Genomic DNA, 20,921 nt, shown 5'->3' with positions numbered 1-20,921 from the left:
AGATTTGATTAATCGTCTCCAAGGCGATTAATCAAATCAGACGATTAAATTGAAAGGGACAATCAGAATATACAGAATATGTTAACTGCATGGGTAAACTATAATGATACAAATAAATGGTCAGATGGTTTGTCCTTTGTTCAACTTTTTTATTAAAATATTTTTATTCATTTTTACTATCAGCGCATACTGATGCGGTCAATTTGGTTAATCGTGTGAAATGTTGGAAAATAACATAAAATTTGTATATTTACGTTAATTAGACGAGGTTAGCGAGCGTAGGTTATGTTTGGTTTAAATTTAAACTTCCTTTCTTTCGAGAGTTTCTCGTAATCAATTTATCTTACAGATTGGTATTGGGTGATAATTTTTTTTTAATTTCTAGTTATAGTTTCGACCCCCACCACAGCTTACTTATGTTTCTCGACATATACCAGTAAAAGTTCCGAGTAAGAAAATATTCATTCACCGAAGTATTTGGTATGTATTGACATTCAACGGAGGATATCAACCATCTCTAACTTCGGTCTTTCACGGTAAATATATAACTAGAATTTTTATTTTTATATCCCTTGGAAATAAATATTTCTTTTAATTAATCATGTATAATTATTTTACTTTTCTGTAGATAGCGCTACAGCAGAGCTATAGCTGTAGAAGGGAAAGTACTGTAATCGTTCCAATTTAGGTCTTCACCCGATCTTGGCGTTTTAACACCTAAGGAACCCAATAAACCGGATGGAAATTTTCAGAATGTTAATGTTTATATATATATATGTGTGTGTGTTTTTGTGTGTCTGTGTGTCTGTGTCTGTATTCGGTGTTGCACTCCAAATCGCCTTATATCTCCAGAACTACTAGACCGATTTTGACCAAACTTGGTCAGATTACTTCTGTATATGAGGCATTGATGTCATTAAATTTTCAACTTAAAAGGTCAACGAGGTGAAGCTGTAGAGCAAGGTCACTCACTCTCAGTATCTCGAGATTTTGCCTAATTAAGGTTTTATTTTTCTTAGGTACATTTGTTAATATTTAAAGATAATAATATTTGCATAAAAAAATTTGCAAAATCACATCTCACCCAGAAATATGCTCTAAAGTAGTGGCTACGTGGATATACTGCATCAATAGTACCCCATGTCACCACAAGAAGCGCTAGTGTAGCACTGACACATTTCAAATTAAGTTTTATGTATAAGCCGTGCGTCAGAAAGAAGCCGCGTTACGGAAAGGTCCTGCAACTGTGTGGTCAGCTTTTTATACATCTTTAAATTTTTTCGCGTTCAGTAAGATGCCATATGTTCAAAAGTATCACTACACGACTGCCCAAAAAGGAATGTAATGTATTTAGGGTGTAGATATTTTGGGTATGGTATGTTTGTATGTATGTATGTTCCACCGTAGCAGCTCAACGGCTGAACTGAATTATATGTATGATTCTGCGTTGGAATCCTTAGGTTACCTGCAGTGTCGTAGGCTTTATAAATATATATATATGTTTAAAGAAATTTAAAAAACTATAAAAAATTATATAAAAAATTGTCACCTTCATGCTCTTTAATTATTCTATATTAAAGAGCAGTGTTTTATTTTTTTGGGAGTCGTGTTTTTTTTTAAATTTAAGTATTTATCTCTTGTAACCTAAAAGATTTCGGTTAATTGAGGTGAGGTGTAAGTCATTACTGATACTATATAAAACTCTTAAAACAAAATTCAAGTCATGCCACGCTTATTAAGGAAATGTGAGGAGTGCAGTCGTTTTCTGCTGCCTTCTTACTTTTCCTTTCTTTTTCCTGTTTAGCATCCGGTAACTACCGTTTAGATAATTCTTCAGAGGATGAATGAGGATGATATGTATGAGTGTAAATGAAGTGTAGTCTTGTACATTCTCAGTTCGACCATTCCTGAGATGTGTGGTTAATTGAAACCCAACCACTTAACCACTGCCTTCTTACTGCCTTTCGTTTGTCATAACGGGGAGGGGGTTTAGTTATAAGGTGGTTTGGCATACCTCCAAGCCCCCGAAATGAAAAGAATTTCAAATCTACAGGTAACACTGTTCATCATAGGGATTGGCTATATATTAAAATCATTATCTCGAAGAAAGCCACTAAAGAAGTACTGTTGATTTAAATATAATATTAAAATCACCCTATCTATCAATTAATATATCTCCTCTAACATTTTCAGCCATTCAGGCATATTCAGGTGAATAATAATTCTTCATATACATTAATGTTTTTATGTATATATATATATTAAAATTAATGAATTATGAGAATTTGAAAAGCAAGAACGAAAAATCCTCAGGAAAATTTACGGTACGGTTCTCAGAGACGGATCCTGGATCAAACGACTCACAAAGAAATTATATGAAAATACATACTCCATCACCTACAAGTGTTTAGAAAAAGACGTTTATATTTCTACGGACATTTATGCAGGGTGGCTAAAGATAGACTCGCTAAGAAAATTGTCAACATCGTCAAGGCAAGTAAGTTAAAGTCAATGTGGATGAAAGATTCACAAGACAACCTGGAACGACTGAACATCTCAGAAGAAGAAATCAAGGACAAAAGGAAATTTAGGGATGAAATTAGAAATAAGAAAATTGAACAAAAGCAAAAAAGAGAAACGACAGGAAGAAGATGGACGGAGGAAAGAAGAACCATAGTGAACTGATGAAGAGGTTTTGGTAAGAAAAGAGAAGAAGGAAATGATTGGATCAAGTTCACGCGCTTTCCTAAAGGGCAATAATCGGAAATAATATATATATATATATATATAGTTATTTGTTTTTGTTGATTGATTTTACTTACAAATTTTATTTATATTTTAATATTAATTTATATGAAGAATTATCCTCTTGAAGATGGTTGAATAGCTGAAAACGTTTTAGAAAATTGATTGGTAAGGTGATTTCAATAACATGTAAATTATAATTTACCAACAGTGCTATGTTTACAAAATATCGTTGATTTTTCTGGTGTTTTGGATGTGTTGGGACTGATAATGTAAAGCTTTTTCTTCATTCGTTCATTTTTCAACTTTAGTTACTTAGTGTTTTTTTTTTTTTTTTTTTTTTATGATAATCTATTTAAATTTCAATAAATTTGTATTTTTGTTCTAGTAAAGTGTAGGATCGTATATATTTGATAAAATAAACTTTTTAGGTTACTGTTATTAACTGAAATAAGTATGTTACATTTAAACTTGAGCCTTCTAAAATTAAAAATTTATCCTTTCTGCAATTAGAACATTAAAAACATTATAAAATTGAAACATAGAATTGTCCTAACGTACGAGTATATAGGTACAACTGGATAAAGATATATTTGTTTATTTGTTATGTTACAAAATACGTAGTATGTACTATGTTATAGAATATTTTATATTACCTTTTATTTTGATAAAATTAAAAATTTTTTTCAAGATCAAAAGTGTTGAAATTCAAAGTAAATTTTCCTGTAAAGAAATTAATTTTCAAAATAATACGACATTTTTTACTTTCCTTTATGGAAAGAAAAATTCTTTTACTTTTTGATTTTTTTTTCAAAGTTGGGTCACATATGCTCACATAATTTTTCAGGTAGATGAAATTTTTCTTAATAAAACCTTTAGTTTTCGGATGGCTATTTATTATCTGCTAGAAAAGAGATTTATTGTACCATATATCTGTGTAGATTAATAATGTGCTATACCAATCTAGCTGAAAGATCTCTCGATGGTATAGAAGAATAGATGAGCAGAATATTAGTTGAAGGAGGGGTTTGTCTTTTACTTTTTACTATATCATTCAATGTACATAATTTCTTATTCCTTACACAGGATTTTCTCCTATCTTTGGTTAATTTCTCTTTTTGTTGGTATTCTATAAGTTTTGACTAAATATCACTGAATTTTTAATCATCTTCGGAATTTTTTAAAATAAAAATCTTTAGTTTTTCATTCTTATTCGTTTGGTTTAATAGGACTAAAGGTTTTTTCCAAAAGTTTGCCCGGAAACTTCATCCACGGGTAGGACAAAAAATGCTGTTTGTAGTGAGATAAATATGGGACTTTTTAATCTCTTATAATTCTTCTATGTACCGTGGAAACCTTAATAACTTTGCTAATGGATTTAAAAATTTTCGTAATTTTCCTCCTTTTACAGTAGATATAGATAGAATTCATGCATTAGAATACAAATAACATAAAATTATCAATGTATTTTGTTAATAGAAATTAATATTTTTTGTTTCAGAATGCAGGTCCAGCTTTGTAGTGTTGGTGTTGGTGGAACTGTATATTGCTTCTGATGATCTAGTTAAATGAAAGAAAAACGGGCTAAGTACTCTGGTAACCCGGAATATCCGTCAAAATTTATTTGTCTTATTTTAATTTTTTTTTTTGTCTTCAGTCATTCGACTGGTTTGATGCAGCTCTCCAAGATTCCCTATCTAGTGCTAGTCGTTTCATTTTGGTATACCCCTATCCTACATCCCTAACAATTTGTTTTACATATTCCAAACGTGGCCTGCCTACAGTATTTTTTCCTTCTACCTGTCCTTCCAATATTAAAGCGACTATTCCAGGATGCCTTAATATGTGGCCTATAAGTCTGTCTCTTCTTTTAACTATATTTTTCCAAATGCTTCTTTCTTCATCTATTTGCCGCAATACCTTTTCATTTGTCACTTTATCCACCCATCTGATTTTTAACATTCTCCTATAGCACCACATTTCAAAAGCTTCTAATCTTTTCTTCTCATTTTAATATAGTTGATGAATTTTATATATTCTGTAATTCTATTCTAATTATATAAATGCTAATACTATGTTTTAAAAGCCGTAGCGCAAAAAAAAAATAAGATCAATAAATAATAATTTTAAAAAATATAATAAATTTTGAATGAATAAAAATACTTGTATAAATTTTCGAAATTGACATTTTATTTTATATAAAAGCACTATGTATATTTCGATTCCAATGGAATAATCTTTAACATATATAAAATAATAAAAACGTTTAACATTAATAAGTTACCAGTGTTTTTTAAATACGGAAAATAGAACATGTAGCTTCTGCGAAGATCTACTTGTTACTCTTCGCAAAGTATCATGTAAACCTTCAGAGAAAGTACATGTTCGCCTTTCTGTATTTAAAAAATACTGGTAGCTTATTAATATTAAAAATTTTATTATTTTATGTTATACTACTAAATATGATTCCATTGGAATTGAAATAACTATGTAATGTTTTTATATAAAATAAGGTGTCAATTTTTAAAATTTACACAATTGTTTTTATTTGTTGTAATAGTTGGCAAATCAAACTAGATTAGTTTAACAAATTTTGAATTATATATAATTGTAATACATTATATAAAACTATTAAAAAAGTGAAAATTCACCTTGCCAGCAAATGAAATGTATCTCTCTAGATCTTTCAGTCCTTAGATCATCGTCAGGAGAATAATATAATATTGTAAAGTCAAAAAATTAAAATGATTATCCAGTCATGACTGTTTGCTAGTAGTTATCAGTTACTCCTTAATCATTTTAATCTTTTCGATTTTATTTTATTCTCCTGACGATGGTCTAAGGACTGAAAGATCTAGAGAAACACATTTAATTTGCTGGTCAGGTGAATTCTCACCTTTTAATAATTTATTAAATATATCAGCGGTAACCATGTTTTAGAAATTGAATTTTAATACAGTTTAGTAAAAACAGAATTTTTTATTTTAGATCAAAATTTAATAATTGTTTATATATTAATGGATACCTTTTACAATGTAGCTTCTGTATTTTTTTCAATTTTATTTCTTTGTATTCTTCAGTTATTCAGTACCGTAAGAATTGTTATTAAACACTATTATTCTAAGGCTTCATAGGAAAACCTCAGTAGATGCAAGATTAAGGGTCGTAGAGGATCATAATCCTTTTGAAATTTGACAATCATTAAAAAATATTTTGAAATAATATTACACAGATTTAAAACATTTTTAAAAACTTGCTTTATACTTCTTAGTCATACTTTAATAAAATTATTATCATGCTTTGCACGAGTCTAATTAGTAGGTTAATTTGGATTTCAAAAGATTGTTTACACCCGAACTCTTAATTTCCACCCTTAATTTACCCCCCATACGGAGGGAAGTTTACAAAAGTAATGGTGGAATATTGTATTGTCACCCGACCTTAGTAACTGTGCAAAATATCATATGCGTAATGTCAGGAAGTATGTTAAATTAAGGATGCAAGATTTGAGGACAAACATGAAAAAAAACATTACTGAAAAAAATTGAAGACTGAAAAACATTGCTAGTTAAAATAAAACAAGTAAAAAGTAATGCCTGTTTTGGGTTACTTCATGCGCTGTAGCACCGCCTTGTTATAATAAAATATTCATCTTCAAGCTCTGAAAAAAGTAATATATTTAGTAACAGTGGTGTAGTAAAGATTTTTTTATTTACATTATGATAAAAAAATGTTGATAAAAATAATTACTTTTCTGGAAGAGGTACACTAAACATTACTTTTTTCGCTAATTTAAAGGGATTCCCGTTTCGTGTTCTAGTTACTTTGTACGATATTGTAGCCGCTTATCAAGTGCAGATAGAATCATTCTTCTTTAATGAAATAGAGTTATTTAATATCATTTGCATATTTTAAATAGATTGTTGAAATCACTTGCAATACTAATAACAATAATGAAGTGTTTTCTTATTCTTACACCGGCTCTTCTGGGAATTCCGACTCGAAAAGATCATTTACGCAAGAATTTTCTAAAAGCCATGTTTTAATATCACCAGATATTTCCACCAATAGGAATGAAGGACGGCCAGGTCGGTCATTATCTCTTACCCCCACCTATTTTACAAAAAGCGATCCAGCAAACGGTTTTTATTCGATTTATTCGGAGAATGAATACTAGGAAAGATACTCTGAAATAATTCTTGTAGTTTCTTCTTATTGGAATTTGTTCGTAAATAATGTTCTAAAAAAAAAAAAAAAAAAATGGGCTAATGAAAGACGCTACATCTTTACACAACCAAAGTGTTACAAAATAAGCCGGCATAATTATTTAATTAAAATAATTTATGCCACGCTAAGAAAGAAATTCAGTATTACCAATAGTCATTTCTCTACATATCAATGCTCCGTAGAGGTACATTTTCAAATTATGGGTTATGTGTCTTTTTTTTTTGTATTTTATTATATTGAACAAGATATAACTTGTACTGGAATTATTCTATTTTATTATTTTTTTTGTAATATCATGTTTCTTGGTTACGATTTGTATCTGTTAACGCGTTACAGTTGAACTGAATTGATTTTAAGGGTGTATTTATTTTTCAAGCTGACTTTTGACACGCCCGAAGGCGGAGGTAGATTTCACCGGTGCTAAGGAGGGGATAAAAAAGATTTCCACCTTAAGAAAGTTAAGAAAAACTTCAAATTTACTCAATACGACAATGGTTACATGTGAAAAAAATGTTTCACATTTTAACTTTCGACAAGCTCCATCTTCTTACAATTCTAGCAACATTTTGGTCATCCTTTGCCATAAGGGTTGGTTATATAAAAAATTGTTTGTTTCAGACAAAGGTTTTAGGTAATGTTTAGAGGTCTAACGACCACTTTAAACCGATTCGATACTAAGGGATACTAAGGGAAGTATGATTATGTTTGTCTTCGAAACCCCATTTTTTCCACCCTCTGGACCAATGATTGGTGATATCAAAAAACTTTATTTAGGTAAGTTTTAAGTCCTTATCCAAATAATAGTAGGAATGTTAAACGAATTCGATATTTTACTTAATTAAAAGGTTATAGCGATATTTTTTTGTCAAAAAGCTCCCCCATTTCCACCCCGATGGCCCGATTTTGCCCAATAACGAACTCGACCGAGATTTTGGGTCGTTATATTTTATGTATCAATTTGAAAGTGATTGGTGCAGAATTACGGCAGTTATCGTGTCCAAAGGAAAGTGAAATTTATATATATATATATATATGTTTATATAAACGTTTGAACTGACGGTGGTTTTGGAGTCTTGGGGATGTGAAACGCGAAGATATGTCGAAATTTTCCGGAAGTCGAATCATGGCACCCGTTACAGTAGATAGCTTTCTTATGAAATCTACCTAAAATTTTATATGGCCAATACGTGACTTCTTTGTACGCCTGTTACATTATATATTATATATAAACATTGGTTTAAATTAAGTACATAGAAATTTATTTTATTAATAACTTCTTGTATTATTTCATTTTTATTTTTTATTTTTATTATTGAATTATTATTTATCGTAGGTTTTTTTACAATTAGAAGTTAATAATTATTAAGAAATCAATATATTTAAACAAAAAAAAAAAAAAAAAAAAAAAACGGTTAAAAAAAGGCGATGAAGTCTGATTCGACCGATGTGCCTTCCCATTGTAAGATCCAAATATTTCATTAATGGGACAGCTGCAACAAAAGAAGCACAACTAGACGTTACAATAGACATAAATCCAAAATTTCAACATCCTACGGTAACCGTTTTTGAGTTATGCGAGATACATACCCACGTACGAAAGTACGTACAGACGTGACGTCGAAACTAGTCAAAATGTATTAAGGGTTGGTCAAAATGGATATTTCCGTTGAAATCTGATAACCGAAATTTTTCGCGATCACAATACTTCCTTTACTTCGTACAAGGAAGTAAAAGTTCATCCGAATCATGTAACTGTAGTCATTATTTTTATAATTTTACTTAAAATTTTAATAAGATTCTAAATTATAATTTTCAATTGATATTAAACAATCAGATGTTTCACCAAATCTGATGTGGACACCATATGACTTCCTAGTACGCCTATTAAATACACATTTTTAAATTAAATTTAATTCCCTAATAACTTCTGTTTTTTTTTATTTTCATTTTTTTATTGTTATTATTGAATTATTTATTGTAAAAATATTTTTACATTAGAGATAAATAATTATTAATAAATCAATGTACTTAAATTAAAAAAAAAATGAAATCGGATTCGAACCGACGTGCCTTCCCCTTGTAAGATCAAAATATTTTATTAATTATAATTTTATTTAGCTATAACTCTGAAACCAGTGAAAAAGTACCACTTTTGATATATCGTTGAAAAGCTCTCAATGAGTGCTGATTACTGCACTTAAGAAAAAGTCCAAAATCCAAAAATATTTGGATTTTGGGTTTTTTTAATATTTTTGGACCAGTCGATTGCAATGAAAAGGGTAGGTGCACATCTAGATGTTATAACAGTCCTAAATCCAAAATGTCAACATCCTATGGCTAATCGTTTTTGAGTTATGCGAGATACATATGTACATACAGACGTCACGCCATAATTAGTCAAAATGGATACAGGGATGGTTAAAATGGATATTTCCGTTGAAATCTGACATTTTCCGAGATCACAATACTTCCTTTACTTCGTACAAGGAAGTAAAAATTCATCCGAATCATGTAACTGTAGTCATTATTTTTATAATTTTACTACTAGGTATGAACATAAGATCGATCTACGGGTTTCCTTCCATAACGTAGGTTGTTTTAGAGGTAACAGTACCCACAGTATATAACCGGTCGGGTCAGAAATTTTTACACAAATCCGAAATTGAGAAAGAAAAGTTAATATTAAGTGATAAAAGGTATAGATCTTTTTTATGAATAAAAACAGTGTGATTTCTTTCTCACACTTTTACATTAATCTATTAAAGATTACCGTATATCTTTTACCTTCTAAATTTTTTTTAATTTTTATTTTAAGGAAATAATATTTATAGAGCGATGCTTTAGAGCAGCAAGAAGCAGTTGGAGCCATTTATCTATTTCATCTGCCGGTATATAATTGTAATTAATTGTTCTATTTATGAGTAAATTAACTAAGTAAAACGTCTAAAACGTCCATGGCCCATCCTATGACTAATTAACTGCTACTAAAAAGTGTATTGTGTTGTTTATGCCGGCCGAAATTACAGTTTAGCTAATAAAGATCTTTATCAGAATGAAAATAACATTTTAATTTTGTTACGTATTGCTTCATAAATCCGTGGCTGTACAAAATAGACCTGTAATGGTGGATATAATTAAACATAAAATGTAATGCTGTTTGCGTTCGTATATATATTATGTATCCTTGAACTTGGACCCCGGATCCGGGTGCTGTTTGGCCGGAAGTTATCCATGAGAGGAGGGGGTACAGCGAAGCGAAGAGTTAGACTTAATGTCGGAGGGAAGGGTGAAGGGACCGCGCTGGTTATATACAGCTAGATGTTATTGTGATTCGTTTAAATGTATTATTACAGTGTATACGCATTTATAAGGTAAATTATGTGCTTATGTACGTAGTACACTGGTATGTACAGTATACATGCACAATGCAGCCGAGGTCAACGTTGCGTGGCTAGCCGTGGATCCACTTTTTTAGTTATTTTGTCTTGTTTGTTTTTCTTTATTCTTTATATTAACCTATGTAAATAGCAAAAGATAAATTAGGAATGGAGTTCCGACAGGGTTATCAATTGTTGAAAAAAAAACCAGAGTCAGATGGAAAATTGTATACTTAGTTAAAAATGTATACTTTTAAAAAATAGTAATTTTCCTCTGAACTGTGTTGTGTGGTGGTGGAGGTAACCCGTAAAATAAAATAAAAGCAACAGTTCTACTTTAAACCCTTAAATAGGCTGAAAAGGTTTTGGTCTTTGGGGAAAAAATGGCGACGTCTGATGAAATAAATCGTTTATCTCCAATTATTGTAAAATGAAAGATTAATTTCATCTAAAGGTCCCGGGTTTTAATCTTGGTCAGGCATGGCATTTTTACTTTTCGTACACTACAAATTTCCATTTTCACATTCCCACGTACAAGTTTCTTCGTAAGCTATATACAGAGCGACCCACGAAGAAACAGAGAAACTTGAGGACATGTTTTACTAGTGAAAATAATGAAAATGTCTGTGAAAACATTGGTCTGGAAACGCTTCCTTTTCGAGTGACGGCTAGCGAAAGATTTCGCCTGGATTTCAGCTCTTCTAATAAAAGAGTCTCTTTTTATTAGTTTCTTTTTTATTTTTATTATAATTACTTCGCATGCACCGGTTTATTTTCGACATCCAACTGAAACGCTCATTATTTAAAATATTTATTCATAGTTTATATTTTATATATTAGCAATATATACGGAGTATCTTGCAAAGAAACGGAGAATATATTCTACTGGTTAAAATAATGAAACAATTTTCATATAAACATAGGTCTGAAAACGCTTCGTTTTAGAGTTACGGCTAGCGAAAATTTTGTCCGGATTTCAGCTCTTCTAATAACAAGAAGCCCTAATGTAATTTTTGGACCGAAATTAAGGAGTAAAGTTAATGGTTTCTTATGTAATTTGAGCTGGGAAATAGGATAATACTGTAACTCCAATAGTTTAAGATATCCGACGTAAAACACAAAATTCAGTGTCGAAAAGCAAGTTTTTTTTAGGTTTGCAGTATGTTAGCTTTGTTAAATGATTAATAAATGCGAAATATTTGGTAACAAAACTTGTAGAGAATTTAATTCGGAGAAAATTAATAATGTAAATACAGCCAATAAAATAAAAACTTAAAAAAAAATGGTTTTTAATTCCTTGTACGAAATAAAAAAACATCGTTCCACGATTTAAAAACGTTTAAATTAATTACACAAATTTTAAGAAATGATAACATGCTTTGTAGTTCATTTAAAAACAGTAATGTTTATAAAAGCATGTTTTTTCCGTTTACATAATGTCAACGTGTATCCTCTCTGCACGTTATAAAAGATATTGAACATTTTAAGTGGTAGATTTTTGTTATCATCCCTCACAAAAGCCCAGATATTCCTATATGTTATTATTTGTTCACCAATATGGATGACCATCCATTGTTATGAAATTAATAGAAAATTAACAGATGGAGTTAATAAACCTTCTGGTGGCCGGAGTGACGAATGATTCAATGAGATCTAGAACAATTATCGCGGGTATAAAAGTGCCTGAAAGTTAATACTAACTAGCCTGACTATACAGAGAAATGATGTAAATATTTACATTACACATGATTATAATAATTTTTTTTTCTCTATTTACACGACTTCCCAAAAAGGAGGATAATGTATTTAAGGTGTATGTATATATGTTTGTTCCACTGTTGCAACTCAACGGTTGACCGATTTAGATGTGAGACGCCGTGTTGAAATCCTTACGTTACCGGGAGTGTCATAGGCTATGTAAATATATATATATATGTGGAGATTTTCCGGCTGAAGCACAAACTGTATAATGAATTGAACTAATGAACTATGAACTGTGAACCTCTATCACTGTGAGAACTGGATATGAACCGAATGATACGAATCAATCGCATGAATAATGTTACAAAAATTATAGAATTAAATTTACGTTAAATAAAATAGTTTTAAATAAATTAAAAAATTTCTGTTTAATAAGATTGGGCTTCCCGTGGGGGCTGCATGGTGAGGTAATGCAAGCAGTTCGTGGGAGGCTACACCAATCATCACTATCAACTGGTAACAAACGGGGTGCCCTGGAGCGCTATATTGGGAGGTGAAATTGGATTCTTTTATAACATATCTGCAAACAATAGTCCGATTATCTAAATTCAATCGGGGTATTTGCTAGTATAATACAAAATACACAATATAACTAAACCAGAACAAAAATTAACTGTTATGCTGAGAAATGGACGTTATTTTACATGACTGCCCAAAAAAGAGTGTAATGTATTTAGGGTATATGTATGTATGTATGTTTGTTCCACCGTAGCAGCTCAACAGCTGAACCGATTTAGATGTATGAGACCCCGCGCTGGAATACTTACGTTACCAGGAGTGTCATAGGCTACACAAATATGTACGTATGTATGTGTGTAATATATATATATATATATGTGTTTAAATAAATTTAAAAATTTGAAAAAATATGCTATATATAACATTTTTACCCGCGTTCACTTTAATTTTTCATATATTTGTAATATAGAGTAATTACTGTATACTACTAATACTCATTAGTAATTATAAGTAATTAATAATGAATATTAGTAATTACTGTTACTGATTAGTAATTAGTAATTCTAATTTCTAGTACTACTACTACTTATAGTAATACTAATTACTAGTGTGTACTAATTAGTGATTTATCATATAATTACTAATGATATGTAATTATAAAGTAATTACCTATAATTATATATAATATTATATATAATTATAATATGATATTAGTAATATTAAATTATCATATATTAAAGAACATTGTTTGTCAGTAATGGTTTTTTACTTTAAGTCGTGTTTTTTAATATTTATTTCTTGTTTTATTATTATTATATCAACCAATCAGAATTGTGTTGCGGAATAACTCCTGCATTCAATTTAACTTTTTTTAAAATTATAATTTCAATAAATAATAATTTTTTTTTATTATTGCAATATATTAGTTTTAATATAAAAATATTGATGTTATTTCATTGTTACTGGATTTATTGAAAAATGGAAAGTGAAAACTACGGGTACAAACCTCGAAATATGATTAGCTAAAATCGTACATGCTTATCAGTTTAAAAGTGTGATAAAATAATATTTAAAATCTTATTGGTTAACTGGATTTTGATAGGGTTCGGCCCTTTTTGGTATTACTTATATATTATTTAAATCCGGTGTATTTCGATAATTATTCGTAGGAAAATTTTCGCTAATACCGATCGTTTATTTCCACGAATTGATTTTGATTTTTGATATCTTCCGCGAGTTAAATTTTAAAATTTTGTAATTCTAAAATCTATTATTTATTTACAACATTCTATTGTGTAATTATGAAATATGAAAATTTAAAGTGTAATATTGTGAAATTTTAATTTCAAATGTATATTTATTGAGATAACTGTTCTACTGTACTGTGATTTTCTACGTCATGTAGCAGTCGTTTACACGAAGAATTTATTTTTAAATTATAAACTAAAGCAATGACAATTTAATTTTTTTATTTTATTGAATCGGTAATAACGATATCATTATTGTAGAGGTATACTATTAACTAATGTAAATCTTATTTTATACGAATTACATTAGTTAATACTGACTTATTTTGGCTCAGTTGCGAAACACTTTCTATCATTATGTAACTTTTAATATTTTACAGAGTGTATTTTTCATCAACCCTAGTTCCTAATAATATAGTACTATGTAATATATCGGGTCTCCTTCAAATGTTTTCCCCCTGTCGTTTGATATCACAATGTTTTATTAGTAATAAAGCAGTGACTTTTAACTGATGATAAATTTAAAACTGACGTCATTTATTTATTGAAAACTTTTCAAAAGGTTTTGATTCCACGAATCATCAAAGGGTTCTCAGTAAATTTCATTAATTTGTTCTACCTAATAACCTTTTGGAAATTATATTTTGTATTTGATAAATAGAACAAATCGATTATTTCGTACTTACTTCTCCTGTAGTGATGTATAATTATTGCAGCCATTTATCGCATCCTGATCTCCAATTTCCTTTATCAAAAACGTTCTCCTCATTAAATTATCTTTCCTGTACATTATCATATTAAATATGAGTACCAAGATATTATTATATACTATAATATACTTTATAGTGTTTATTATTTTAATATTATTATCTATGCAAATGGTTATAAGCTGTTGGAATTAGTAAAATCGAATGTTCATGTTTTTTGTTTGTAACAGAACCTTTTTTTTTCTTTCTTTTTTCCAGTTTAGCCTCCGGGAATCACCATCAGATTACTTCAGAGGATGAATGAGGATGATATGTATGAGTGTAAATGAAGTGTAGTCTTGCACAGCCTGGTTCGACCATTCCTAAGATGTGTAATTAATTGAAATCCAACCACTAAAGAACACCGGTATCCACGATCTAGTTCTTTCAGAACTAGATCGCCTTTACTAGGACTTTAGCGCTGGAATTCTCGACTTCCAAATCAGCTGATTTGGAAAGACGCGTTCACCACTAGATCAACCCGGTGGGTTTTTTTTTGTTTAACCTTCGGGTCCACCGTTACGCATGCTTCAGAGGATGAGATGAATGATTTGTGAAAATGCCATGCCTGACCGGGATTCGAACCCGGGACCTCTGGATGAAAGGAGGTCCCGGGTGGGTTTGGGTTAGCCTACCCCACTGATAACAAACTCTACTTATTTTAAGTGATCAGTTATCTCCTATTCCAGAATAATCCACTGGAAAAATTTAGTGACGAGTTTTAGCTCGTATCGGTTCTGTTTAATACCTTTGATCGATTATAGTTGAAAAACTGAATTTTATTTAGCATATTAACTGGATGAAGAAAAAATAGTCTTTTATCATTTTTAAAAAAAAATGTATATCGAATACTTTCCATTTTGTTCATATTTTATCTTTGGGAGACTAAAAAAAGTTTTTTCAAAATACATATCTTTTAAATTAACCAATAGTTATGAAATAGTGGTACTATGGGAACAATTATTATTAAACATATTCCAGATGCATTCGTTATTATTATGACATAGTATTGTCCTGATAATGCAACTGTAGTGATTAATTTATAAATTAATGATCCATTAAAAATATATATATATTAAATATTTTAACATCATCTAAAAAAAAAAAATGTTATATCCAGTACTATAATTTTGGGTTCAATTTTTCTCGAAATTACCTCTTAAATCAACAATTTCTTTTTATAATTTTTTTTATAAAAAGTAAAATTACATAAATATTTTCAGTTTTAATAATAATCAGTTGAGGTGTACAATATTTGCAATTGTACTAAATAAAAATTTTTAACAATTATTCTATTCTAACAAATAATTAGACGTTGAAGGTACTCATTTATCAGAATAATAACAATAATATCCGATCTCCTTGCCGCAGTGGTAGCGAATCTGGTCAGGTTTTTTTTTTTTGTTTGTGTAACCTCCGGGTCCATCGTTATGTATTGTTTCAGAGGATGAGATGAATGATTTGTAGCGTGTGTAAAAATGTCATGCCCGACCGGGACTTCGGATGAAATGCCGAGACGCTACCACTAGTGCCACGGAGGCTGGCAATCCGGTCAGGCTTGGCAATTTTCATACGCTACAAAATTCAATTTCCATTTCCCACGCACAAGCTTCAAACTTATGTGGCGAAATCATCAATCAAAAAAAAAAAAAAGAAAAGAAAATAGTAGTAATGGTTGTGGTGAAGTAATTATAATTTTTATTTTTTTTTTTTAAATAATTTTTTAATATCTATTCGATTCTGTATTAGTTTCTTCGTTATCATTAAAATTTACATTTTTTATGTATTTTCTGTTCTAATTTAGTAATATAATTGGTTTATACAAATACCTGCAGTCGTCGTAAATAACTAATTATATGTGTATATATATATATATATATATATATATATATATATATATATGACGCATATCTTGAAACTGCTTGTTGTTACATGAATGTCGATTGAAAAAGTAATTTGTTATCTCATGAAAGCGTAACATGATTGTTGTCAAGCATTATTAGTTACAGCAGTAATTTTAGCTGACCGATATTGCTCATAATACTCTTAAAAGAGCTTAATTTTTTCATGTAGTAAGATCAAAACACGCAATTTTTATTTATTAAAAATAAATGTATTCGACTTTAATGTATATGCAAATAAAAGAAAGCTAATCGTACAGCGTAATTTTTTCTTTTGTTACGTATAATTTACATTATGGTTTTGTTTTTTGTTTATTTTTCAACCATTTAAGTATTAATGGTATAAAAGAAAAGAAGAAATTTCGTGTTTAATAAAGCAGTTTCGACTTCTGATTTATGTTTCTGGGTTGGCTGTAGTTTTTACTTTTTGGAATGTCATCTTTCACCTGTTTCATTTAAGAATTTTATTGTTATTATTTCGTGATTTATTCATCCATTCTTTTAATAATGAAGTAGTATTTTATAATTCAGATCATTATTTTTAGGTTGTATTTTTCTTGTTTAAGAATAAACAATAGCAATACACGAAAGTTTTAGGTTTTAATATATTGTTGATTTATTTATGTATATTGAACCGTAAAACAAATAAAACGATGAATTAAAAATTTTACATGGTGAACTTGTATTCTGTTTCAAACTAGAGAACAGATTGAAACTTATACATTAGGAAAACATATGTAGTCTATTTGAACACTGTAATATCAGTCTTACCGGTTGGCCTCACTATTTAAATTCAATTTAATTCATATCCAATTCACATTAGAATTAAACTTGTTTGCAGAGGTAAACTAGTCGAATTCTCATTTAAACTAATCGTATGTTGTATTCCTTGAATGAATCTGGCAATTTCGTTGATGTAGAATTAACCGTTGTTTTCTTAGAAATAAGTACCAATTATAATATACCATTGAAAAGCTCACAATGAGGGCTTATTACTGCAGTTAAGAAAAACTCCAAATTTTTTTGGATTTTGGGCTTTTTCGGACATTTTTGGTTCAATCGATTGCAATCAAAAGGGGAGGTGCACAACTAGATGTTACAACAGTCCTAAATTCAAAGTTTCAACATACTACGGCTAATCGTTTTGATTTATGCGAGACACGTACGTACCTACGTACAGATGTCACGCCGAAACTAGTCAAAATGGATTCATGGATGGTAAAAATGGATATTTCCGTTGAAATCTGAAAACCGAAATATTTCGCGATCACGAAGTAAAACTGTCGTAACATCAAAAAAATAATTCTAGCTTAATTCTTCTTTAAATATTATTTTATATAAACCTCATCCGCCCAAAAAATAAAAATTACTTATCTTTGGTGATCCCAAAATTATAACGAACTTTTTATTTTTAGAATCTCATTTCAAATAGTACTTTAATCTATACTTGTAAAAAATTATTGATAAAAATTATAACTTTCTAATCATGATAAATTCTTCACCGTATCTCTGTTTCTGACAGCCGATCCTGCAAATCCCACCGGAGATTGTGTTTGCGTCTTGGAGGGTCCAGTCTTCGCGTCTTGTTTTGGGGAGGGGTTTTATTCGGTGAGAGCCTGACACTATCGTCTATGTGTGGACGGTCGGTGGCTGGTATAACTTTCCCCTCCTCCCTCCTGATATAAAAAAATAACTAAATAAAATTTAACTATAATATTTCAAATTGTTACTGTTTAACATTTATCTACATAAATAAAAATTTAAATATTTTTTTTTCAAAATCTAAAATCTCTGAAAGTTCTTCACCGATTGCTTTGAAATTTTGACGCAACGTTGCATTCGAATACACGCGTGTTTTTATATACCTACTATTTATATACCTATGATGTTACACCTGTGAGAGGTAAAAACATGCTTTTTTGGAAAATAGCGCTATCTGTTGAACGTAAAAGCAACATGCTATATTAAATATTTTTTTCGATTCCATTTGAATGTATTCGATATGTTTGTTCGCTATAACCTAAAAAAACTACTGGACCGATTTACGCGTGGGAAAAAAGGGAGAAAGGGAAAAATCGAGAAAGGTAAAAGGGAAGAAGGGGAAAATAGAAAAAAGGGAAAAGTAAATTTCAAGGGCAAAGGAGAAAAAAAATTGAAGGGGGAAAGAAGAGGAAAATGGAAAAATTGGGGAAATGGGTAAAGAGAAAGGGAATGAGGTAAAAATGAAAACGGTAAAAAGGAAAAGGGGAATAGGAAAGGTTAAATTTTGTGAAGTTCCGTAATGTTAATTTTATTAATGTTTTATCAGACTTTCAATTGCGTTCATTTAATCTATATATACACTCAACTCTAGCAATATCGAAGCATTGCCGGGTCTGCTAGTTTACTTATAAAAAAAGAAATTGAAGCCTTACCAATAATAATTTACAATATTTTATAGGATTACATGTAATATCATAAAAATATAACGTTCTCAATTGGAACTTAATCGGGATCAAATTTACTTTATGAAATTACACGGTAGGACGTAAAATTAATAATTAAAAAAAAAAGTTAATTAATTAAAAAATTTTAAATCAATTTCGTTGATATTATTAATATAAATATCAAGAAGGGTTAAACTAATGTATTCATGCAGTCAAGGAAGTACTTATAATTACACACGAATGTTATTATTGCACTTTATTTGTTGTTGTATGAATATTACCTGAGTAATGGATAAACTGACGCATTTCGTTGCCGGGTATGTTTGAAGGCCAAATTAAATAACTTGTAATGGAAATGTTCCATCTAGCCTAAAGGGATAAATGTAACATTCTAATGCTCGATAGATAGTGTAGATGTTTTTTTTATTATTATTTAAGTTAAAAGAGCGCTGGTTTTCTAGTTCAAAGAGTTCAACCAGTTTTAAAACTGTTTATTATATATATAAAAGATATATTTATTTTACAAAATACGACATATTGTAATTCATGAATAAATGCATTTAAATCCACAACCCACATTTTTAAGTTGTTTACTGTTTATAGTAATACAACGTTTTTTAGTTTCTTAACAAATCATAGAAATGACTGCTAATAATTTTTATTTTAAATAAAATAACTGTGTATCGTTTTACGTTGTACAGATTTCGTTTATCTATTTTTTTTTAATTTATTTATTACATTATATTATTTCATGGATTTACATTTATTTATATATTAGGATAACCTATTAAGCTAAGTTGTGCCTCCCGTATTTAAAAATATTTTAACACGAAATTGAGATTATATCCATTCAAAATTCAAAATAATTAATTATCTCTATGCTAAAATGATAATAATTTACTTTATTTTAATTACAGAATCATATATTTTATACAGATAAATACATTTATTTGGCATATATTAATGGTAAATTATACAGTGTAGGAGCTTATTTAGTTTCAGGCAAATACGTTACTATACTAATAAATAAATTAATCTTTGTCGTGATTTATTGGTAAAGATAATAAATTTTGTTAAACAACCTGAATTTTAAAAAACGTATATATTATTTTTATTCGAATAGGTATATGATTATTAATTGCTCAACATATGAACTAAAACAAGAGATAGATATTAAAAAAAAAAAAACACGACTGCTAAACAAAACATTGCTCTTTAACACAAGATAATTACTAATTTAAAATAATTAAAGAGCGTGCGGGTGACAATTTTGTATATATTATTTGTTGTATATGGTATAATTATTTTTTAAGAATTTTTTAAACTTATTTAAACATATATATATATATTTGTATTTGTTGTTCATGTATATATATTTATATAGCTAAGACACTCCCAGTAACGTAAGGATTCAAACGCGGGGTCATTCATCAAAATCATTGATAAGAAACTCTAAAAAACTTTTTCGCCCACCGACCACATTGAGAATCAAACATTTTCTAGTATCCCACAAAATGTTTAAACTTACAATGTGTTAAAAATAATAATTGCAATTGCTGTTTTTAAGATACGCTCTTAAAAACAGCAATAAAAATTATTGTTTTTAAACATGACATATGCTATTTCTGAGTTGAAACGTACATTTTAAATGAGAGCAATTAAAACCCACATTTAATCATATTTGGAAGTATTTTTATTAAAGTTGGTTACAAAAAAATTACAGTTGTATCTATAAAGTTATATAACAACATTAGTGATAGCATATTCAACATAACAATATAATAATTAAAACAAAGTTTCAGTTGAAATATTACACTTACATTGATGTGAAGGATGAATTTAATGTGCTTTAACGAGTTTGTTAATATCAGGCTCGAATTTACTTAAAAACAGCCGTAAGTCGCTGCGTTCGACCATGATCTGGGTTAAGACCATGATCACCTGAGAGCGGGTGATACATGTTGCAGTCACAATCTTTAAAGATTTCAATGCCTGGGCACAAAATGAACAAAAGCCAAAAACTGCAATGCTA

At 29.4% G+C, this 20,921-nt stretch overlaps 1 long non-coding RNA gene across 1 annotated transcript in view; it reads left to right on the top strand.

Annotated features, from left to right (window-relative positions):
• The window catches only part of LOC142331481 (uncharacterized), a 215,200-nt gene that overhangs the window by 78,260 nt on the left and 116,019 nt on the right, over positions 1-20,921 (top strand). Inside the window, exon 3 of the long non-coding RNA XR_012758004.1 lies at positions 4,247-4,341. This is a non-coding gene — a long non-coding RNA (uncharacterized LOC142331481). The remainder of the gene's footprint in view (positions 1-4,246; positions 4,342-20,921) is intronic.

The sequence above is a fragment of the Lycorma delicatula genome, chromosome 10, assembly GCF_047948215.1.
Source record: "Lycorma delicatula isolate Av1 chromosome 10, ASM4794821v1, whole genome shotgun sequence".
NCBI lineage: Eukaryota > Metazoa > Arthropoda > Insecta > Hemiptera > Fulgoridae > Lycorma > Lycorma delicatula.
Note: the sequence above shows the minus strand (reverse complement) of the source record. Positions and strands in the feature narration are given on the sequence as shown.